Below are 20,793 nucleotides of genomic sequence, written 5' to 3' on the forward strand. Positions count from 1 at the left end.
GATTCCAGCTCCTGGAGTTTCCTTTCCTCCACGTTTCACCGGGTGGGGTGGGGCGGGGGGCGCTCTTCTCATGGATCTGTGTAACCTAGTTACTGAGGCCCGGCAGGGGAGGCCAATCAATTAATGAACAAAAGGAGCTCGCTCAGTGAGCAGCAGCAGCACAAGTCTGGGACTATAAACAGGGCGCTCCTAAAACATGGGTGCTGTCAGTTCTGCACTCATCTGATGGATGTTGTTTGCTTTGTTGTTTTTTCCCCTTCGGGGCTGTGAGGTGCTGTTTCACACACACAAAAAAAAAGAAAAAAGGGGAATAAATGTTATTGGAGTTCACCACAAAAAAAGGGATGAATTTAGGTGATGCTCCATAATGCAAAAAATAGAATCCCGATTATTTTTTATCATCGTTAAAAGGATAATTATTTTGAATGGTAAAATGCTTGGATTGATCATGGTTGATCAACAGTCAGTTGTACTTAAAGTTTAGCAGAAATGTGTCCCCATAATAAACCGTAAAGCCTAGTTATTTTTTTACATATAATTTCCAAAAATATAATGAATAGTTTAGTTTTCATTTATTTATTTTTATGAAGCATTGATGCTCCTTTAAACTGGTCTGAAAAGAATGACTCTGTGCCGAAACCCTGGAGCATCGTATTTTAAGAAGATCCTGAAAATATTTTGGCTTTTATTCTCGTATTTTATACTGCTGTTATGTTTTAGCCCTGCTAGCTAGTAGTCTACTGCTTTACTTATGCTACCCGTAGCTTATTAATTGGAGTCCTAAAATAGTGACCAAAGTGACAGGTGATAATCTTTTCATTTGTTTGTTTTTTAAAGAAATATTTCCAGATTTTTAGCTCCACATGTTGATTAGTGCTACTAATACTGAAACAGTAGCTTTTTAACCTAACAGCAGGTTCTACAGCAGAAATGGGCTAAAAGGTAAAAGTGATAACAGGGTTTATACAGGAATTTAATGCTTTTTACTGCTTTTTTAATGTTCTTAGAAATAATTTTAATGCCATCAACAAGTACCCATGATATGATATATAATATATTTATCATGTAAAAATCCTTTCTCATCTTTACCGTCGACAGGCTGCAGCCTTGTCCTGAATTCCTCATTTTCCAGCCATTTTTGTTGAAATTAGCATTTTCCCATTCCCTAGCTTTTTCTCCGCCTCAAGCTTTTTTTTTAACATATGGCGTTACGATCAACTGGAAGCAGTTCCGCTCGAACATGCGGAACATGATATATATCTGATATATCTGACGAAATAGTTTTTACAATTTTTTTTTTTTAAATAAAGCATTTTAAATACCACAATAATTACATTTACAGAAGTTTAATGCCAATTCAGGCCTTAATTTGAAAAATATTACTTTAATGACTTTTAATGATTTTTAATGACCAGCACTGAATTAAATGACACATTTACTCTATAAAGTTTTACTGCTGTTTCCTAAAAGACTCCCACTTGATTTCAAAGCAGTCAGCTTTCCCCAAAATGACAGACTTGTCTCAATATGTCAAAGAACTTGTCTGCTTTTAAAGTGCCTCTTGAACTCCCCCTGATGTGGACGATAGTTAGCTTTTTAATAGCATTCACCCCGAAGGCGAAGGCTCCTGATGCTGTTTATTGTTATACCTACAGCAATCTGTTGGAGCAAACTGAATATGGGTCTGTTTTGGACATCAGTGTTTTTTTTTTCTTTGGAAAAAATATTTTTTTTTCTTTTAAACCTAGATGCGTAGATCAGCTAAAGAAATAGACTTGTGGTTGTAGGTTAAATGTCCAGGTTAAGACGTTGCCTGAGGGCAGCAGGTACATTTTGATGGACCCCTTCCCCTCATGTGTTATCCACCTGTGCCTGCTTGTTATCTTTCACCACCTTCTCATCCTTTCCTTCTTTCAATACCTCTTTTCATCCCAGAGAGTACCCACCACCGCAGTCCACCCCCCCTTCCCCCCATCCCTCAGGTCCACCCCATATTCTCTGCTATCCTTTGTCTCTCTATCCTCCTGCTCTCTTTATCATCTCTCTTTCTTAATCCTGCTATTCGTCCCCAGTGTCCCCTGGTCCTTGGAGCTTCCAGCTCCCAGTGTGTGAGATCAGCGAACAGGCTGTTGTAACAAGCTGCTAAATAATGTAAGCTCAGGCTATAGGCCAGAGTTTCAATTAACACTTTGATCTCCGATCATACGAGGGGTTAGATGGACGTGCCGTAGACGAGGGGGAGGAAGGCAGCCCAGAGGACTTATTGCTTCTTCCTGTTGGCACCTAGAGGCTAAAGTTTCTCCATCCGGTTTCATTGTGGACGTCTTTATAAGCAGGAGCACAATGAGTATCCCTGTCCTTTGTTATTCTAACATTGATGTATAATTAAAGGGTTAGAAAGGCCATGCTAAATAATTAATGCTGCAGCGAAGAGGCCGTGGCTTTCTGAACTTTATTGTCCTCTGTATTTGCACTTGTAGAGCAGATAAAAAATTCACTAGTATGGTTTCTTTTCTTGCTCGGTCTGCAGTGATTCAGTGTGGAGAGTGGTCCTCTCTGTTTCATTCTCTTTATTTAAAGAACATAGTTCATCGTTTTATATCCTTTTCTTCACTAATGAGGTCTAGCTTGTAACATAAAACGGTAATATTCCTTTCTGTGTTTCATTTGTTTAATTGGGTTAAGGAAAAAAGTACAGAGAAAAGTCCCCAAATGATTAAAAAACTGCCTAAACACTAAAACTGACATCAGCGGCTTGTATCATAGACAGAAATGGAACGCAGCGTTAGCAAAGTCTCTATCTTTGTGATGAGAAATGTACAGTTTGTCCAAAGACGAAAAGTAATCCACAACAGCCTTAATGTCAGTTTTTAGAAGCTGTTGGTGATTAAACTCCAGGAATGTTGGCCATTTTTTGTTGTTAAAGTTATGTTTTTTTGGTATTTCAGTTAGCTAGCTAAGAGGCTAGAAAGGGAGGACTGGGCATGCGCCATCAGCTAATTTGCGCATCCAGATATACTTGCGGGTCTTTTTCGATTTTATTTTGTTAAAAATACCTAAATGACATTTTCCCTCCCCAAAGATAGGGAAGGTACTAAAATATTATGTGTTAAAGGTTAACAATGTATTTCCTGAGAAATTAAATGCCTTAAAATCCTTTCTGTTTTATCCACCCGAGTAAACTAGCCCCACCCAGCAGCGGCCAAAATCATTTTTTCCTGCGAGTGATCTAGCCTCGATCAATGCCCCAGGCCCTAGAACTGGTGGGCCAATCACAACGCAGAGATGTCTTTTGAATTTTTCGATGCAAAGCGGGCAGGGTTTTAAGGGGCGTGACGACAAAGCTGCGCAACGCTGGAGAAAGCACAGCAAGGAAGATGGCAACAACTACTGAACAGTAGCATGCACTGCAGCAGCAGCAGTTTTCCATCGAAAGCTAACAGTTCTCTTTCTGTTGCTCAACATACTTCAATAAAAGTACGTTTTAAGATCATTTGAGGCGAGAATATTAAACTTTAAGGCGTCACTATATGTTCAATTTACCGATTTAATGCGTAATTAAAAAAACAGTTTCCGAAGTTGAGGGGACCGCGGCAACCAACGGACCTCCGAGGCTAATGGCAGCCAGGGCTAACCGCAGCCCGTCTGCAGCGGCAGTCTTTGCATAGCCGTGTTTGAAGGACCGCTGGCTCTGATGGCGATTTATGACTCAGCTTTGGAATTAGTTTTGGAAGGATTAGACTTGGTGGTTTACGTTGAAACGTGAGCAGGAAGAGCCTCTATGCTCATTCATTTTTGAGATAGACTTATTCGTTTTACCGACAGGCTGTTTGTTTACACTCCCCCACCAGCTTTCTGTCGCGCATCCTACGGCACAGTCAGTTGCTCTCATTGATCAGAGCATTGGCCAATAGGCACAGACAGCGGTTTGAAAAACAACGGGTTGTTCTCATCAACAATCTTCCGATGTCTCATTCATAGAGGCCAGACTAAATTACACATTTAATCTCCCATTTAGTCTGGTTTATCAGGCTATGTTTTCTCACCAATCTCTGCCCGATCTGCACCGGAAATGGGACCCTACGCTACTTCCGGTGGCTAACCTTTTCCGCTTTGGATTTAAACATAAATCTAGATCTCATGCTATATAGTGCGTATTCTAAAGAAGGAAAGAACTAAAATGCAGATAAACATGGTTTAATCATAGTTTGCCGGACTGCCCTGAGCATGTCCCATGATGACGTCAGAGAAGCAGTTTAGATGGAGAAAATGTAAAAAGCATAAAAATTGTCTCCCAGAAGTCATAAAACATTTTTTCAAGATGTGTATTAGCATTCTTTGGTGAGTTAAGGATAGAAATAAGTAGTTTTTGTACCATAATTACATTATTTATGGACACCCGGATGTATTTCTGTTTGTGCATGCACAGAACGGATCGGGACGGATCTGGTATGGACAGGCCTGTTAAGAACCAGATCAGTGTCGCTAGTGTTACTACCTCAGTTAATAAACCAGCTCAGAGTAGCTTGTTGATAGGGAAATTAAATAACTGGTAGAATAACAAATAAAGAAATCATTCTACATCAAGGAGTCTTTTATAAAAAATAACTTTAAAAAAACTAAAATCAGTATCTTCATTGTCATCATCCGTGTTACTCTCACTCTGATATGTTCAAACTTTGTCGACAATAGTTTTTGAAGGGCTTTTATAAAGATTTAAATAATTATGTTTGCTACTTTTAATTATGGGATTTAGAACGTACAAAATGTGATGTTTTTCTCTTTAGGTTTATGCTTTTGAGTGTAATTGACTCAGGAAAGTAGCAGTAAACCTTTAACATTAGTGGAGTTGCACAACGGTTTGTATCAATCAGCTGACCGAGTCATGTGTTTCAGTCTCGAAAGAGCCCAGCCAGCACACAGGGCCTCATTAACTCTTTGTAATCAATACAGATCCCCCTCTCCTTAAGTGCTCCTAGTTAGCTTTCAAGCCTCATGTCCCGAGGCCGGGCTGTATTGATCCGTCGCCCTGATTGGAAGTTTCCCCTGAGGAGGTGAAGGATGACATTGGGACAGAAGATGTCTTGGCAAGATTGGAGACTTCAGGACTGGATCGGCTTTCTTCCTCCTCAGCCCCCACTTCTGTCACCACACCTGTTACAGCCAGCAGGAGGAAAAAAAAACGTGCCACAAATCTGTGTGCTTGTGCGAGTGTGTCTGACAGAGTGGAAATGACTGTTTGTGTGCTCACGAGCGCGGACGGCTGAGAGGCGTATCGAATGAGAAATGTGTTACATGGGGTTTATGGTGACGGCGTGCGCCTTGCCGCATTGACTCAGGAGGCTCCCAGCCCCGTCACGGATGGCTGAGAGGGAGCGGATTTCAGATTTTACAAGGCTAACCCACAAATTAACGGTCTCCTTTAGCGATCAGGTGGTAGGACCCGAAATCATCAGCATTGCATATGCTCACAAATGCATGCTCCACGCATGAGAGCACATATACATACACGCCATTAAACTGTCAGACATGATGTGTGTCTGTGCAAAGCTGCTCGGCAGCATATAATCCATATATGACAGGCTGCTTTCCAGCCTTGAATGGGCTGGGAAGTGGAGTGCTTTCTTCCCACCTAAATGCCAAAAGTTCTGCATCTTACATTTGATTTCAAAGCGTTGTTGGCCAATGCATGCACCAAGTCTGCAGCCTAGTGAAAAGCTTGACCATTTGCGCTTGCTCCCCTCCTCCTCCCACCATTCTGTAAACTGATACGTGTGTGTGGTGTCACAGTCGGATACACAGCAGCTGTAGAGGCGGCAGTGAAGAGGGGAAATGGGAATAGCCAGCACAGTAGACAGAGCCCAGATAGACCTGTCAGCTCGGTGACACCCACGCATGCCTCACACTCTGGTCCCTGAGCTGCAGCAGAGGAAGGGAAAACAGCCCAGTTGGGCTCAGGTAAAGAGCTTTGGTGAGTGCTGGTGGTAAAGTTGAAAATAAAGCTATAGAAAAGATAATAGTGAGCTGAGGTAGGGCTGTTTATTTCAGGGAATCTCGACGGATCCATTGGGGTGGGATTTGGAGACCTGCCAGAAACAATCTCTTAAATTATTCAGCTTCTTTTGGCTTTTTTTTGGATATTGTTTTCCACAGATTTTGAGGAGACGTCCCCTTATATTTTCCTATTTAGTTTTAGATTTGACAGCATGTAAAGATAAATGTATCTATGTGGATCTTTGGCCGTCCCCCTCCTTTACAGTCAAGACCAAAGTTCATGGTCCCTGCTTCGTTCTAAATGCTCTGCTGGAATGTAAACACCCGACTCCAATCGTTACGTACTTTAATGACTTTGCTCTTTACAAATGTAAACCTAGAGGATTCTTATGCACATAAAAACATGTCTTCACTGGCTGTTTTGTGACGTCAGTTTTGTTTGAACTTTGGCCTTGTGTTGAAAGAAGTACCACGTTACACACAATATTTTTTCTTTATTTTGTAACCCAAACATTATAGCAGAAAAGTTATGCTTTACAAAGTGGTTGAGGTCAGTATGAAATATACACAGATCTCTGGGAAACTACAGTTTTCATTGGATGTTTATTCTGATTAGCTATTTGACTTTATTAAACAACTCTGCCAATTTTCATTTTTCAACTCTGCATTTCTTATCAGTTTATTTTTATTCCTGGTCCTGATCGAAAATAATTTAAGGATTAGATCCATCTAATGTGGAGTCCAAAATCGCTATTAATTGAAGCTGCTATATCAGTGCGATATATATGCTAAAATGGTAAAGTAACCTAATATAAACATTGGCTTTTTGTTTCGATATGCCTTTATAATAATGCAGTTCATATCAAATACCAATAGGGTTACATTTAGTGGTTTGCTGAGACAAAGTAGAGGAATATTGCTCCACTTTAGAAACTCTACCCATTTTTTTTATCTCGTAAAATGTCAGAAATGCCTCTCCAACACCATCTGTTTGCACCTGAGTGCAAATTTTAGGGTGTTTTTTTTAACACAGATGGAGCTGCAGCTGCCAATGTCGTCTATTTTTTTTAAAAACCCTAAATGTCATTGTTAAAAGATAAAAAGGCTAAAAGCATTACTGCTAGATTCAATTAACAAAATAATGTGCACTAAATATACCAGATTCCTAGCTGTGCATGTTGTATAATCATTTAGAAAATAGGCCTTTTTCTGAGATTTCAATTTTGTTTTTATTTTCCTTTGCACTAACTACAAGGATGTAGATGTTTAACTTCAGGATTTCATTGTTTTCATGACCTTGAAAGCTTTCTTGTCCAGAGTCCATTGTTGCAGGAGTTTATGGTTTCTACATAAATATGTGCGCTAGTTGAAACTCTCTCTGCAATAAACAAACTTTAAGGGTATAACCTCCACGCAAGGAGCTGGAGCAATAAAGTGTCCTACTCTTGTTATATACAATATGTCCATATTGAGCACCTTTAGATTTGTTAAATTGTGATTAGATAGCAAATGTGAATAATTGTGATTAAGAGTTGTTGCTTCTTCTTATCAGAAGGCAAACTTCTCATTCTCTCCATGCCATCTCTTGTGTTTAGACATGCAATCTTTGCTTTTTATAAAGTAAATCTATCAAAAGTGATTTTTCTTTTGACAATATGATTAGTTAATAATAATAATAATTTAACTTTACTGATCTCACATTGGAGAAATCTACCTCTGCTTTCAAGCCATTCCTTTGGGAAGCAGTGGGCTGCTATTGTGCAGCACCTGGGGAGCAGTGTGGGGTTAAGGGTCTTGCTCAGCGTTCCAGAGTGGCAGTCTGTGGGAGTGGGGCTTGAACTTATAAACCTCAGGATTACAAGTTCTATACCCTAACCACTAGGCCGCCAATCCCCTTAAATCAAGTAGTTATTTTCTTGATTCATTGTGTGACCAATCATTGCAGTGTGACACAGGCTCTTTTTTAATCCTAGTTCTCATCTAACAGATTGGTGAATCATCCAGGCAGCACATATTAAATACTCAGTCCGGAAACCCTGTCGACTTTTGGCCTCTTCATCAAAGAGGTAATCAGATTTTTGATAATGGGCTTCTATAAGACAGATGCTCCACTCACTCACTGAAAAAAGGTATAATTTGGAGATTTTCTGTCTCTTTAGCAGGTTCCCTTCTCTCGATTACAAAATTGAGAGGCATCAGTCATCATGTATTTCATGAACCTCACTCTCCCTTTTTTTTTTTTTTTTTAAGAATGCAAAACACCTTATTGCTGCCGAATCTCTTTCCAACATTAGGAAACTGTCGAGATGACATTGTTAGCTCATCCTATTCAGGTTCTTTATCCCTTTTACAAATTCTGATTACAGCACAGACATAAAATTACAGCTTCTGTGGAAAGTTTAAAAGCGAAGCCGTAAAATAGTCTACTTTTTCTTTTTAAAACTCAAACTGTAGTGAGTTGTTTATGAGAGAGGAGAAAAGCTACTCTAAATGCAAAGTTTCAAAAACACTCACAGGATCGATGATGGGAATCATTACTGGACCTGCGACTGGGATTGTAATTGGTGTTACTGTGACAGGCCGATCATAATGCCGGTCCCTTCTCTGCACTTGAATTTATTTACATGTTTAGTGCCTGTGCTCTGTTTACCTCGAATGTGTGGCGTTTGTGTAGAGCACACTCTAAATAAATTTGCACTCTCATCCGTTTATCTGTTGTTCTTGATTGTGTTTTGAAAGCTAGCCGATGATTGGGAGGAGGCAGCTATTTATGCTGGAGGAAAACTCCTTATCTGCCTGATCTCTCAGGCAAAAATATGGGCGGTCCAACAGAATATCATTTCTTGTGTCAGCTTTTCTTCCACGCCGGGATGTTCTCATGGGAACGCATTTCTGCTGTGCGAATCACAGACGGATCAGTGCGGGCCGTTTCTTATCTGGACATGAAAGCGGGGGAGATGGAAGAGGTAGGCGTGAAAGGGAAAAGAAGAGGAAGGGTTCCCCTGGGTTTGATGGTACCTGATTTTCGTACAGCAGCCTCTTGAATCTAACTCATCATTTCATAAGCAGGTATTATTCTTATCTGTTTGGCCAGGCAGGATGTTTCTGTCCCTAAAACCGATTTGAAAGATTAAACCTATGAGAAGATTGTAAATTTGGGTTTGAATATAAAAAAAGGTGTACTATCTTAGGCATTTACTTATCTTGCATTGTTTCTGTGCATTTATTAGATGATGAGTTATAACATAACACTGAGATTTCCAGAAAGGCTGTCAAAATCCTGCCATATTCCACAACAGCTGTAGTTGTACGAGTCAAAAGGATAAAAAAGCAACTGTTAAACTTGCTGTTATCTCCAGGAAAAACTCCTGCTTTCTCTAACGTCCTGAATGGATAACAAAAAGTCTTAACATATATAACCTGTAAACCTTTTTAAATGGCGTCTTAAATCTTTGCTTCAGACTTCAACAAACTTAGAATGTGAATGGCCTCACTACGATGCATTCACTGATCAGAATAACATAAAATGTTTGTGTTTCTGCCCAGTAGGTTACCGCTCAGCACCAGTCAGGGTGAAAATAGTTTATTTCTGGCCATTTTGCCAGTTTCTTGGTTGAGTTTCCACTTAATCCAGCCAAAGTGGCGTTCGGTTCGAGTGGCTGCATGAAACCACTTCGACAAGCACCGTTCCCTGCAATTGCCCCCTCCACTCAGATGCCAACCCCAGCCCCCCACCCCCAACGCCCACGCCGTCTCTCTCGTTCACACAAAGACACGCCTCATCCGCACGCAGCTTGACTTTCACCTCCTGAGTGATGTTTATTATCTTCACAAGGAGGGGACCCATTAGGAATCCGCCATCCCAGCGGAGACATTGTGCTGCCCGCCGTGCTCCCTTGTCCTTCAGTAGTGTCCTGAGATGACAGTGGATAAACCACGGAAGCAAACAGTCACTCCCACCAGCATTGATCTGACTCTCCCTCGCCCCCCTTTTCTCTGCTTTCACCACTAACACCACATTGATTCCACCTACGCTTAATTTATATGAAAGCAACCCCCTACTTCCAACACACACGTTTCCCTCAGTTTTTTTTCTTTTTCCTTTCACCAAGACTGACAAAAATGATAAATGACTGGCCCCTTCTTCCTGCTGCCACCACCTCCCTCTGCCTCATGTCGGCTGTCCGAGCCACCACAAACCTATTCTGGCCCTCCAGTCGAGTGAGCAGCATTTTCTTTTCTCTAAGGGATGAAGTGTGAGGGGCCGCCCTGTAATTTTAACACAAACATGTCACTGCCATAATTTCAGGCCTGCAGGACATCCATATTCATGATGTCCTGCTTTAAAGAAAAATGACAAATGAAGAGAATAATAATGTATTTCTCTGTAGGGGTCACTCGCTCTGTGGCTGCTGCCTAATGGTGCGCAGTGTCACTCAAAGATGAAGTCATGTGCACCGTCTCCAAAGCGAGGTCAATTATTTCTGTCCGTTTGGCTGAATCGGTTTGTTCTATTGTTGCACCATCATTATCTGCATGATTAGTCCAATGTGCTATCAAATGAATTAATCTGATGTTAATTTAGAGACCCCGCCTCCATAAAACAATGGTCTGACTGTCCGTTTTGGGCTGCTGAGGTTTTTACTGCACACCTCTAGTGTCCCAGTGCCTGTAAATGGGCCACAGAGGGCCTATAAATAGAGAGGATGGCATTAGAGAAAGGAAATGTTAAATGTAGCCATGGGCTATCTTCTGGTGTTCTAGACAAAAGTTTAAAATGTACTTTAATCATTCAGTTTTTTTTAAGTTGAAGTTTGGCAAAAATATGAGTAGGTACTTCAATCCTTAACGAAAACCAGGAGTTTTTGTCCATCATGAGACATCAGTTTGTTTCAGGCCAGAGAGAACTGCTGTTTAATGCTGATGCCCTCCACCTGTTGCTGGAAGGCTTTTGTTCTTTGAGCAACAAGATGGTATAAAGTGTAATTTAAAGTAAAAAAACATCCCTGCAAATTAAGAGCTACAGGCTGTCATCAGTGATTGGTTGGATAAAGACTGATAATCATGGACAATTTTTTGTCCCCCTGTATTCCTTAGATTGTTTAAAAGCTAGAATTGCCACCATTTCTTTTCTTTATAAACATCATTCACCATCCTATGTTTAAAGTCGGGAAGTCATATTTAAATGTCAAATTATTCTGGCTTAAACATTTACATAAATGTACTCTTTATCAGATGATATCGTCCCAAAAGTTAGAAAATTTCAATTTTAAAATCTGTGGGGGGTTTTTTCTTTCGTTATTTTATGCAGTCCAGTTAGTTTACACCTGAATTCGGCCAATCATATATCAACGGTCATCTGTCAATCAAATTTTTTCGGTCATAGCATCTTGATACATACACTATATTGCCAAAAGTATTTGCTCACCCATCCAAATTATTGGAATCAGGTGTTCCAATCACTTCCATGGCCACAGGTGTATAAATTCAAGCACCTAGGCATGCAGACTGTTTTTACAAACATTTGTGAAAGAATGGGTCGCTCTCAGGAGCTCAGTGAATTCCAGCGTGGAACTGTGATAGGATGCCACCTGTGCAACAAATCCAGTCGTGAAATTTCCTCGCTCCTAAATATTCCACAGTCAACTGTCAGCTGTATTATAAGAAAATGGAAGTGTTTGGGAACGACAGCAACTCAGCCACGAAGTGGTAGGCCACGTAAACTGACGGAGCGGGGTCAGCGGATGCTGAAGCGCATAGTGCGAAGAGGTCGCCAACTTTCTGCAGAGTCAATCACTACAGACCTCCAAACTTCATGTGGCCTTCAGATTAGCTCAAGAACAGTGCGCAGAGAGCTTCATGGAATGGGTTTCATGGTCGAGCAGCTGCATCCAAGCCATACATCACCAAGTGCAATGCAAAGCGTCGGATGCGGTGGTGTAAAGCACGCCGCCACTGGACTCTAGAGCAGTGGAGACGCGTTCTCTGGAGTGACGAATCGCGCTTCTCCATCTGGCAATCTGATGGACGGGTCTGGGTTTGGCGGTTGCCAGGAGAACGGTACTTGTCTGACTGCATTGTGCCAAGTGTAAAGTTTGTTGGAGGGGGGATTATGGTGTGGGGTTGTTTTTCAGGAGCTGGGCTTGGCCCCTTAGTTCCAGTGAAAGGAACTCTGAATGCTTCAGCATACCAAGACATTTTGGACAATTCCATGCTCCCAACTTTGTGGGAACAGTTTGGAGCTGGCCCCTTCCTCTTCCAACATGACTGTGCACCAGTGCACAAAGCAAGGTCCATAAAGACATGGATGACAGAGTCTGGTGTGGATGAACTTGACTGGCCTGCACAGAGTCCTGACCTCAACCCGATAGAACACCTTTGGGATGAATTAGAGCGGAGACTGAGAGCCAGGCCTTCTCGTCCAACATCAGTGTGCGACCTCACAAATGCGCTTCTGGAAGAATGGTCAAAAATTCCCATAAACACACTCCTAAACCTTGTGGACAGCCTTCCCAGAAGAGTTGAAGCTGTTCTAGCTGCAAAGGGTGGACCGACGTCATATTGAACCCTATGGATTAGGAACGGGATGTCACTTAAGCTCATATGTGAGTCAAGGCAGGTGAGCAAATACTTTTGGCAATATAGTGTATGTCACAGCTAATATACGCAATGGTTTAAATAAGAAATAAGAATCATCATTTACCATTTCCGTCCCAGTGTTCACGGGGATGGACATCTGTGTCTTCAGCAGGTGTAGAGCTAACAGAACTGGCAGCGTTGCGAGGCAAGGGCTCAAACATGTACGGCTGTAAGCCTTCTTCACAAAACCAAGCTTTTGCCACCATGGCGTCCTCTTCCACAACATCTTTGTCCGCGCTTTCCTCCTCTAAATAAAAAATGTACGACGGAGGAGACTCATCCTCGACCTCCGACACAAAACTCTCCTCTTGCATGTTTCCGCTGTCCATAGCATTCCCTGACAGTGTCATTGCTAAGTCACCAATTTAATGCTACTTGGTCCCAATGTAATTTCCCATTGGGAACCTACTAGCACTAAGTTGCTAATTGATGTTTCCGACAAACCGGCCACATCCAAACTTTCTTGCGAACCTTCCGCCACCGCAATCCCGCCCCCTTGATAAACAACCAATCACATTCACTTTATTCACTCGTTTAAAGTCCGGCATCACTCTTGAATTCGGAAATGCAGCGGTTGGAACAGCCGCTTCCCTACGACTTTAATACGATTTTGAGCTTTGAAAATTAAGTAAAGTTTAGAGGCAATTTCTTGCATAAATGGGGATACCTGCTACCATGTTCATAAAATATAATCATTCCCGAAGTCCAGGAATGATCAGTGTTTTCTGGCTGTTTGAGTGTTTTAGAACAGGTTGTTTAAAAGTACTTCTAGATGCATTTTATTTATGGTAAAAAGCCATTGTCAGACACAATCGGTTTTATTTTTGTTGATGGTTGGGTGGGCTGCAGGGGGTTGTTAGTCCTAATGCTACCTAAGCCATATTTGGCAGGGCATGCCAAGGTTTTAAGATGTTAGGATTTAAAAAAACAAATGTTCCATCAAATTATTCCTAAGGCTTAAAGTAATTTTAAGAAGATTCTAAGAGGAAGTGCTAGTAACTAGTGTTTTGTCTTCTTATCGTGGTTTATCATAGAGTGATAAATCTTAAACTGGCCAGTACTCAGTAAGATATCTGTGTGTTTATGCTTGGGGAACAGACTGGGAGTTCTGATGACGTTGATGGTTCTTGTTCCACCTCTTCTGCTCTGTTCCCCAGCAGCACTCCCTTCCATCATGGCCCCCCCAGGCTTCCCGCACTCTGAAGTAATCCGGTCCTCGCTTCTCAATGCCCTCTGATCCTTCTGTTCGGATGCCACCTGCTTGAGATTTAGAGAGGACTGCAGGTTAGAAAGCCTATTCCAGATTAAAATAGCTCAGCGGTGCCATGTATATTTTATGTCTTGCTCTCCCTGTTTTTATTCATCTCTGCCTTAATCATCCTCACATAATATGAATGTGTAGCCGTTCCATTACGCCTCAGCCCGCTCCAGCTATCTTTCCCGAGGATGATATCTATGTTGATGAATTGTGACATGAACTCTTTAATGGAAGTCGAAGGCTGGGATCTTGCTTTGCCCTTTGCAGAAATTACAGAACAGTTGCAGTGCAAAGAAATGTCTCTAATTGCCATTGGATGCACTTCTGCTGTCTTCCCATTCTCTTCATTATTGCTATTAGGAGAAGATTGCCCTCCCTTGTCTGTGTTTGAAGATGATTCTTTCACTCTTTGTCCCATTATTGTGTCAAAGAATAACACAGCAATCATTTCAATTACGACAGTGCTAGGATCGCAGTCTTCAAGTAGGGCCTTGAGATGTAATTGGAGGGGCTTCGGTGAACAGAAAGGCATTTTTTTTCCCCTTTCCTCCTCCCGTGAAATTGCCTCAGTCCTGGGGACAGTAAATTGAGTTGCTGAAAAATGATGTGATAATTCTGCCACATGGCTCGGTCGGGCAAATTGTCTGAAAGTCACTTTCTGGAGAATTAGAAGGCAAAACAACATTTCCCTCCCGAGTCCCCTGTCCTTCACGCAGCAGCATGAAATGAATTGATGAGACAGAGAGAGAGGGAAGTGTCGCTGTAAATGTTTGCAGCTGAAATGAAGCCGCCTGCTTGTGCATTCAGATCTGGTGGGAGGCAGAAGCAGGAGTGAGGACACGATGCCTCCTTTCCTCGCTATTTCACAGGCTAAGCCTTTAATCACGGTAACCACAATGGGTGCACAAAATGGAATTCAAATTTCAGATTGATTGATTTTATATTGGCGATTGCCAAGGCTGGCTTAAGGGGAGAGGAAAAACAGAACACAACGTCGGCTTTTACATGTAACCTCTTTAAGAAGACTAACTCTTGCTCCCCTCACGCGCTTGTTTGTCGTCTTAGATGTGCTTCAAAAGAAAAAAGGAAAATTCTCCCTGTTTGAAGTTTAATCTCCCAAAAGACAGAATGAGAGTCTGAATGTAAATGAAAAACGTACTTCGGCTTTTTCTTTTTGCTGCTTTTGATTGAAGCCCAGTGGTCTTAGACGTTGTGGGCCGCCAGCATCGCAAAAATAAAAATGGTTTGTTGACTCAAGTCTGCTAAATTAGCAGATTGCTGGAACAGAATGTAAAACAACAAAGTGAATTACAACCCTCTGTTTATACAGTTTTCAGGTACGGACTGGTAGATGGCAAACAATATTTAATTACTTCTCTGTTTAAATACACCGCTACTAAAATACCACATTTCTTTTATACACCCATATTAATAATGCTTTAAGGTCAGACTGAATTGCTGCTCCAAAAGTAAAAGATCATGTCATCTTTAATTAATGGTAATACTTAGTTAGGTTTGAAGGTTAGAACTCCAGCTTGCTTTTATGTATGAAGGTAGAATTTAAAGACAGTGTCTGCTAAATTACACTATGTGGGGATTAAAGTAAATTAACATAACAGTGAAAGACCAAGTACAGCCCAGTTCACACATGTGTACCCCTTTAATGTTCCCATCTGTTATGTTTGTTCAGTTTTTCCTAGTTCAGAGAAGAATTAAATTACAAAGTATTTACCTTGATTATGGTTCTTATCCCCATCTGGTTCCTGCATCTCTTTGGATGAAACCAATAAACATTACTGTAAAAAAAAAAAAGTATTTTTTTTTTTCATTCAAGATCTGTTTTATATCTTGTTTTATTTATCTCACATAATGAAAAATGTTCAACCTATTAAAACTCCATCTGAAATCTTTTATTTAGGTTCCGATTTGATTTTGTTTGAGGAAACAAAGCTACCGAAACAGAATGCCTGGCTGCTGACAGACCTGTCAGAACGAGAGATTGCTTAAATAGAACCGTCTGACAACAGGAGGTAGGCCTGAAGATTATTATTGAAGAGTCCACTAATTATCTGGATATACATAAAGAGGTCAAACACAAGTCAATGGTACAGGAGTTTTTTTTTTTATATAAGCCACCACTAAGGCTTTGAGAGAGACAATAGACTCATGCCAGAAGTGCAAAAAAAAAACCCCTGTGGTAAACATCCTTTAAAGTAACTAACCTATATTACTCCATTGGCATATGTAAGACTCATTGAGGTAGGGTGGTTGTTAATATCGGAAGTAATGAGGGAAAACTTTAGGGGTTTTCCTATGTGCGGTCATCATTTACAACTGACTGGCTGATTAAAGCAACAGACGAGGAAGGGAGAATTAGTACCCTGTCCTGATTACTGAAGACAAACCTGCTCTGTCTGTTTTCCTATTAAAATAAGTTTAATCCTCAGAATAAAGGTAACCTCAAACTTTATAGTATAGAAATCTATACATTTAGATTTTTCATAACTTTGGAAACTGTTCCCAGTCTGTCTAGTTTTGCTGAATCTTCTCTATGGTCGCTCATTTGTGCCTCAGTCACATAATCCTTTCAAGTTATCTTTCACACTAGCCGCGCTAGCGTAACGAATTTAGAACTGTTTGCAGTGTTGACATTAACAGGATTACAGATTAGGGATTACATCAGCATCTTTCCTCTGTGTTTAACCTTGTCCATACCCCGTTGAAACTGTCAAACTAAACTCATTACCATCTTCTTTTCTTTATGTTAACCCCATAAATAAATTTTCAGGAATAAATGCAAGTGAGCAGACCTTTAACTAATGAGTCCTCCAGGTCTGTCTCTTTCGCTGTCGAGCGACTCTGGTCTGTCCACATCAATACATGGAGACAGAAAAGTGATACCGGCAGCAGCAGCCTTTTGATAAGTGTCCTATGGATTACTGCCCCCTTTCTGCGCCGCTTCCATCCATCTGATCACGACACATCTTCAGAGTTTCCATGGAGAACGTGTGGTTGCCAAGGCCTGTGGCGGCTGATCAGAAGGGTCATCGTTTATTTCTGTCAGTCAGCAGCGAGGGGACAGATTGGCGAGATGGCAGAAAGAAGGAATGGAGGAGGGGCAAAAGGCGCTGCTGTGTCCCTAAGGGGCCTTTTGAGGGTCCCGCACTCCTTTAGAAGTTTATTTGTCCAGGGGATCACCAACAGTTAGTCTGATGGTATTAATGTACTGACTCTCCTGGCAAATCCCCGTGCTACTTGGTCTTATTCACACTTAAAACAAACTACAGCGGCAGTGCAGAGGTAAGAGGGAGGTGAAGTAGGGAGCAGGAGGCGCAGGGAGGCTACATATGGCCAACTGCTGCGTTGTTTATTTCAAGAGTTGTTACAGCTGAGGAGCAGCCTCCGTCTCCCTGCTCTGCTTCATCTCTCATTAATCTAACAGTGTGGTTCTGGCCCGCTGCCCGTGCTGTTGAGCGAGCAGGTTTTGAGTGACCACCCACTCCGAGAGAAAGCATTATTCCTTCTTCTCGTCCGTCACCTGCTATTGTTTATTCCCTCACCATTTCTCAGGCTCCATAAAATAATGAGGGGAACATTTGAATTTTTCAGATTGATGGTCGCCCTCAAGGGGTCATTCTTCTTCTTTATTTCTTCCCCTAAATTAGATTTTCCATCTTTTTGCTCACTGTTTTTCATTCTGCGTCCTTTACTGTTTTCCTTCTTTTCATCTTGTGGTTCTTTTCCCCTTCTCTCGCCGGTCGCCTGCCAGACTTCTCCTAGGCCACGTGTGCAATTACATAGCTCAAATTCAGCCGGCGCTCCTTCCATCACAGAGAATGAAAAGGTTGGTTAGAGCACACGCGTTCCTTCTCCTCTTCTTCTTCTTTATGCATGAGTTAAGACTGAGTGTCTTTGGCAGTCTGAAACACTCCGTTGTGTCGAAACCTTTTGGCTGGTTCTTACCTTCCCAATATGTCTGCCGGCTATACCTCTCATTGGCTTCTGCAAAATACATTAAATATTCATGTTCGCCTTTTCTTCTCTCTCTCTCTACATTCGTGAATCAATTACTTTGTAGAAAGGGGAGCTAAGCCGTTCTCTTTGCTTCTCTGAAGGTATTTGCAGAGGGTAAAGTGAAAGACACGTTAGGTGAGATGGGTATGGAGGCATTCAAGACCCATTAGCTGTTATTTTGTGCAGCGATCCAATATTCTCATCATGTTCTATAGTATTCTACTCTCTATTTAGCCATCCTAATATCTCTGCCTGGCACTCCAGGCCTAGAGTTTTTCCTTAATTTATCCCTGCAGCTCTCACCCTCCCTCTCTGGCCATCACCCTCCATCTCTCACACGGTCAACGTCCTTTTCTTTCAGCTGCGCATCACTTTCTGAAGGTCAGCATCGGGCGGCAGTCATTTCTGCTGTGAATTGGTCGAGAAGCAAGGCTTCACTGAGCCACGGCTCTCTGCATGTGTTTTGTCACCATTAAGTCTGCTCCCAAGTCATGTCAGCAGGTCATTAGAGTCACAGCGGAGCTTATTGGGTCCCCGCGGACGCTGGCCAAAGATAGCACATCTTGAGTCTGATTACTCATTACAGAATGTAAATAAATTAGCCTTTTTCCTAATCAACCAATGCAGGAAATGGCAAAGAGGGATTTATTTTAAGATTTGAGGTCATCGTCTGGCTTAAGAGTTTTATTGGTTCTTCAAATAACTAGACGCCATAATTTTTTTAATGTCTTATAAAATGTTTTATAAAAAGATTAAGGTCACAGCTCATGCTTTCCCTCATATCCTCTAAAAAGTAAATTTATCTCAGATTCAGATGCCAACTTGTCGGAAGAAAAGGTGTTTGAACCGGGAGAAAATGAGACCTCCTTGTTTAAACCTCAGCGAGGCAAAAAAGGAACTAGTGTTCCACTTATTTTAGGCTATCTGATTAAAATGTTAATTTTGCTGAAAGCAAATTATATTGATCACAAATTACCAGTTTCTACAAAAAACAAAAACAAAAAAAACACTATTTTCGGGAGTTGCAATTGCAAATGTTTAAACTGAATATTTTTTATCAGAGTTTTTTTTTATAGTTTACCATCCTTTAATAGGAATGCCTGTGAAAGTGCCTGAATAACCAGATGTTCCTCTTAATGTGTGGAACATGGAGTAGAAAAGTACTATTTGAAGCCTTTTGCTTTATCCCTTATGTCAGTGAAAACCGCTGTTTAGCTTGCCAAAAGAAGAAAGATAAGAAAGATGGCTGTTTTTTTTTTTTTTTTTTTTTTTGAAGTTACATTTGCAAACCTAAGCGTGCTCTTTCTGTTCAGCAGCAGACTGCAGGCTAGCTGAATAACAGGAAAATACTGCTAAATTACCATATGTTATGTATTTTGATTATGTTAATCTTTAAAAAGCAAAAGGCTTCAAATAGTATACTTAGAAATGCACTCATCCCAATGTTGTGGCTAATGTCCTGTCTTTGTAAAGTATTGAGCTGCTGATATCGATCGCTCTTTGAAAATTAATGAGATGACGCAAGAGGACGAGTCCCCTTCATGTATTCTAGAAACTCTAGATCCTTACTTTGAGATTGCCTCAAGAGCACCAATAGTTCCACATCCAGCATGTCCTATGAGAGCTAGAGATTGAAAGAGCGGCATTGCTTTACTCCTTTATCTACTCAAACTCTTAAACCCTCATCCTCTTACAACATCCGTTGACACATTGATAATGTTGCTTTCTTTATTCATCTCTTCTCTACCCTTAATTTATGCCACTTAACACATATAACACACAGAATATTGTGTTGTTACTGTGTCATGTAGTGCTTAATATCTCTTCTGCCATCTTCTGCTGGTCTAACAGCATCTAATTAAGTGACTTTAAGAAGCTCAACAAGTTGATAAAAGGTCGGCTCTGTTCTGGGAACTGTTCTAGATTCTCTAGGAATAATTTCACGACAATAATTGCAAACAACATGAAGAACATTACTGAAAAAAGTGAGCAATCCTTTTTAAAAGACCAATAAACAACCCCAGCGTCTTCAGTCAATGTCTTCCTCAGATCTCGGAGAAGACGGACCTCTACAGAACATCCTTCCTGTCTAAATTTATCAAGATGTACAAAATATCCTTTAAAAAGCTGAGTTGAGTTTGAATTGGTTTATATGTTCCGCAGTAGCGCAGTGGGTAGCACTGCTGCCTTGCAGCAAGAAGTTTCCGGGTTTGATTCCCGGCATGGGGTCTTTCTGCATGGAGTTAGCATTTTCTCCCTGAGCATGCATGGGTTCTCTCTGGGTACTCTGGCTTCTTCCCACAGTCCAAAAACATGACTGTTGGGTTAAATGGCTTATCTACAGTTGTGAGTGTGTGTGAATGGTTGTTTGTCCTGTTTGTCTATGTGTTGCCCTGCGATGGACTGGCGACCTGTCCAGGGTGTACCCCACCTCTCGCCCAACGACTGCTGGAGATAGGCACTCGGGATAAGCGTGTTAGAAGATGGATGGATGGATTTAGATTCAACAGCTAATGACTCCAAGCATTTTTAATTAGATTTTGCAATCTTACAACCAATTGCATTTTGTTCGCGTTCATCCTTCATTCCTGTTTAAGTAGACAGTCACACCTATGTTTGATTCATTGAAGGAGCAGTAGCAATAACAGCTGATTTTCCATCTAAATGATAGCAGTTATGTTATACATTTGTGTTTTTTTTGTGTAAATACTGACGCTAATATTTTTAACAAGGTTAAATGTAAAAACTGATGTCTCTCCTGTTTCCTTTCCTTTAAGTAGATTCAAACCCTCTGCCAGAAAGGTCTGAAAAAAGCCCTCCCTGGCTTATGTGCCATGTTAAGTTGTCACTCTCGTGTGGCCTTCTGCTTTGCTGTCTCCAGCAGTAGT

The 20,793-nt window shown here is 41.2% G+C and overlaps 1 protein-coding gene across 2 annotated transcripts in view; it reads left to right on the forward strand.

Moving 5' to 3' along the window:
* The window catches only part of LOC119777904 (bifunctional heparan sulfate N-deacetylase/N-sulfotransferase 1-like), a 70,881-nt gene that overhangs the window by 23,328 nt on the left and 26,760 nt on the right, over positions 1-20,793 (forward strand). The window contains exon 1 of one of the 2 annotated variants that reach the window (XM_038276912.1): positions 5,949-5,971. The exons of the other annotated variant lie outside the window; for it this stretch is intronic. The gene's annotated coding sequence lies outside the window, so the exon portion shown is untranslated. Of the gene's footprint in view, positions 1-5,948; positions 5,972-20,793 lie in introns of those variants that run through there. 2 annotated transcript variants of the gene reach the window in all.

Source organism: Cyprinodon tularosa, unplaced genomic scaffold, assembly GCF_016077235.1.
Source record: "Cyprinodon tularosa strain WSP-4 unplaced genomic scaffold, ASM1607723v1 ctg129, whole genome shotgun sequence".
NCBI lineage: Eukaryota > Metazoa > Chordata > Actinopteri > Cyprinodontiformes > Cyprinodontidae > Cyprinodon > Cyprinodon tularosa.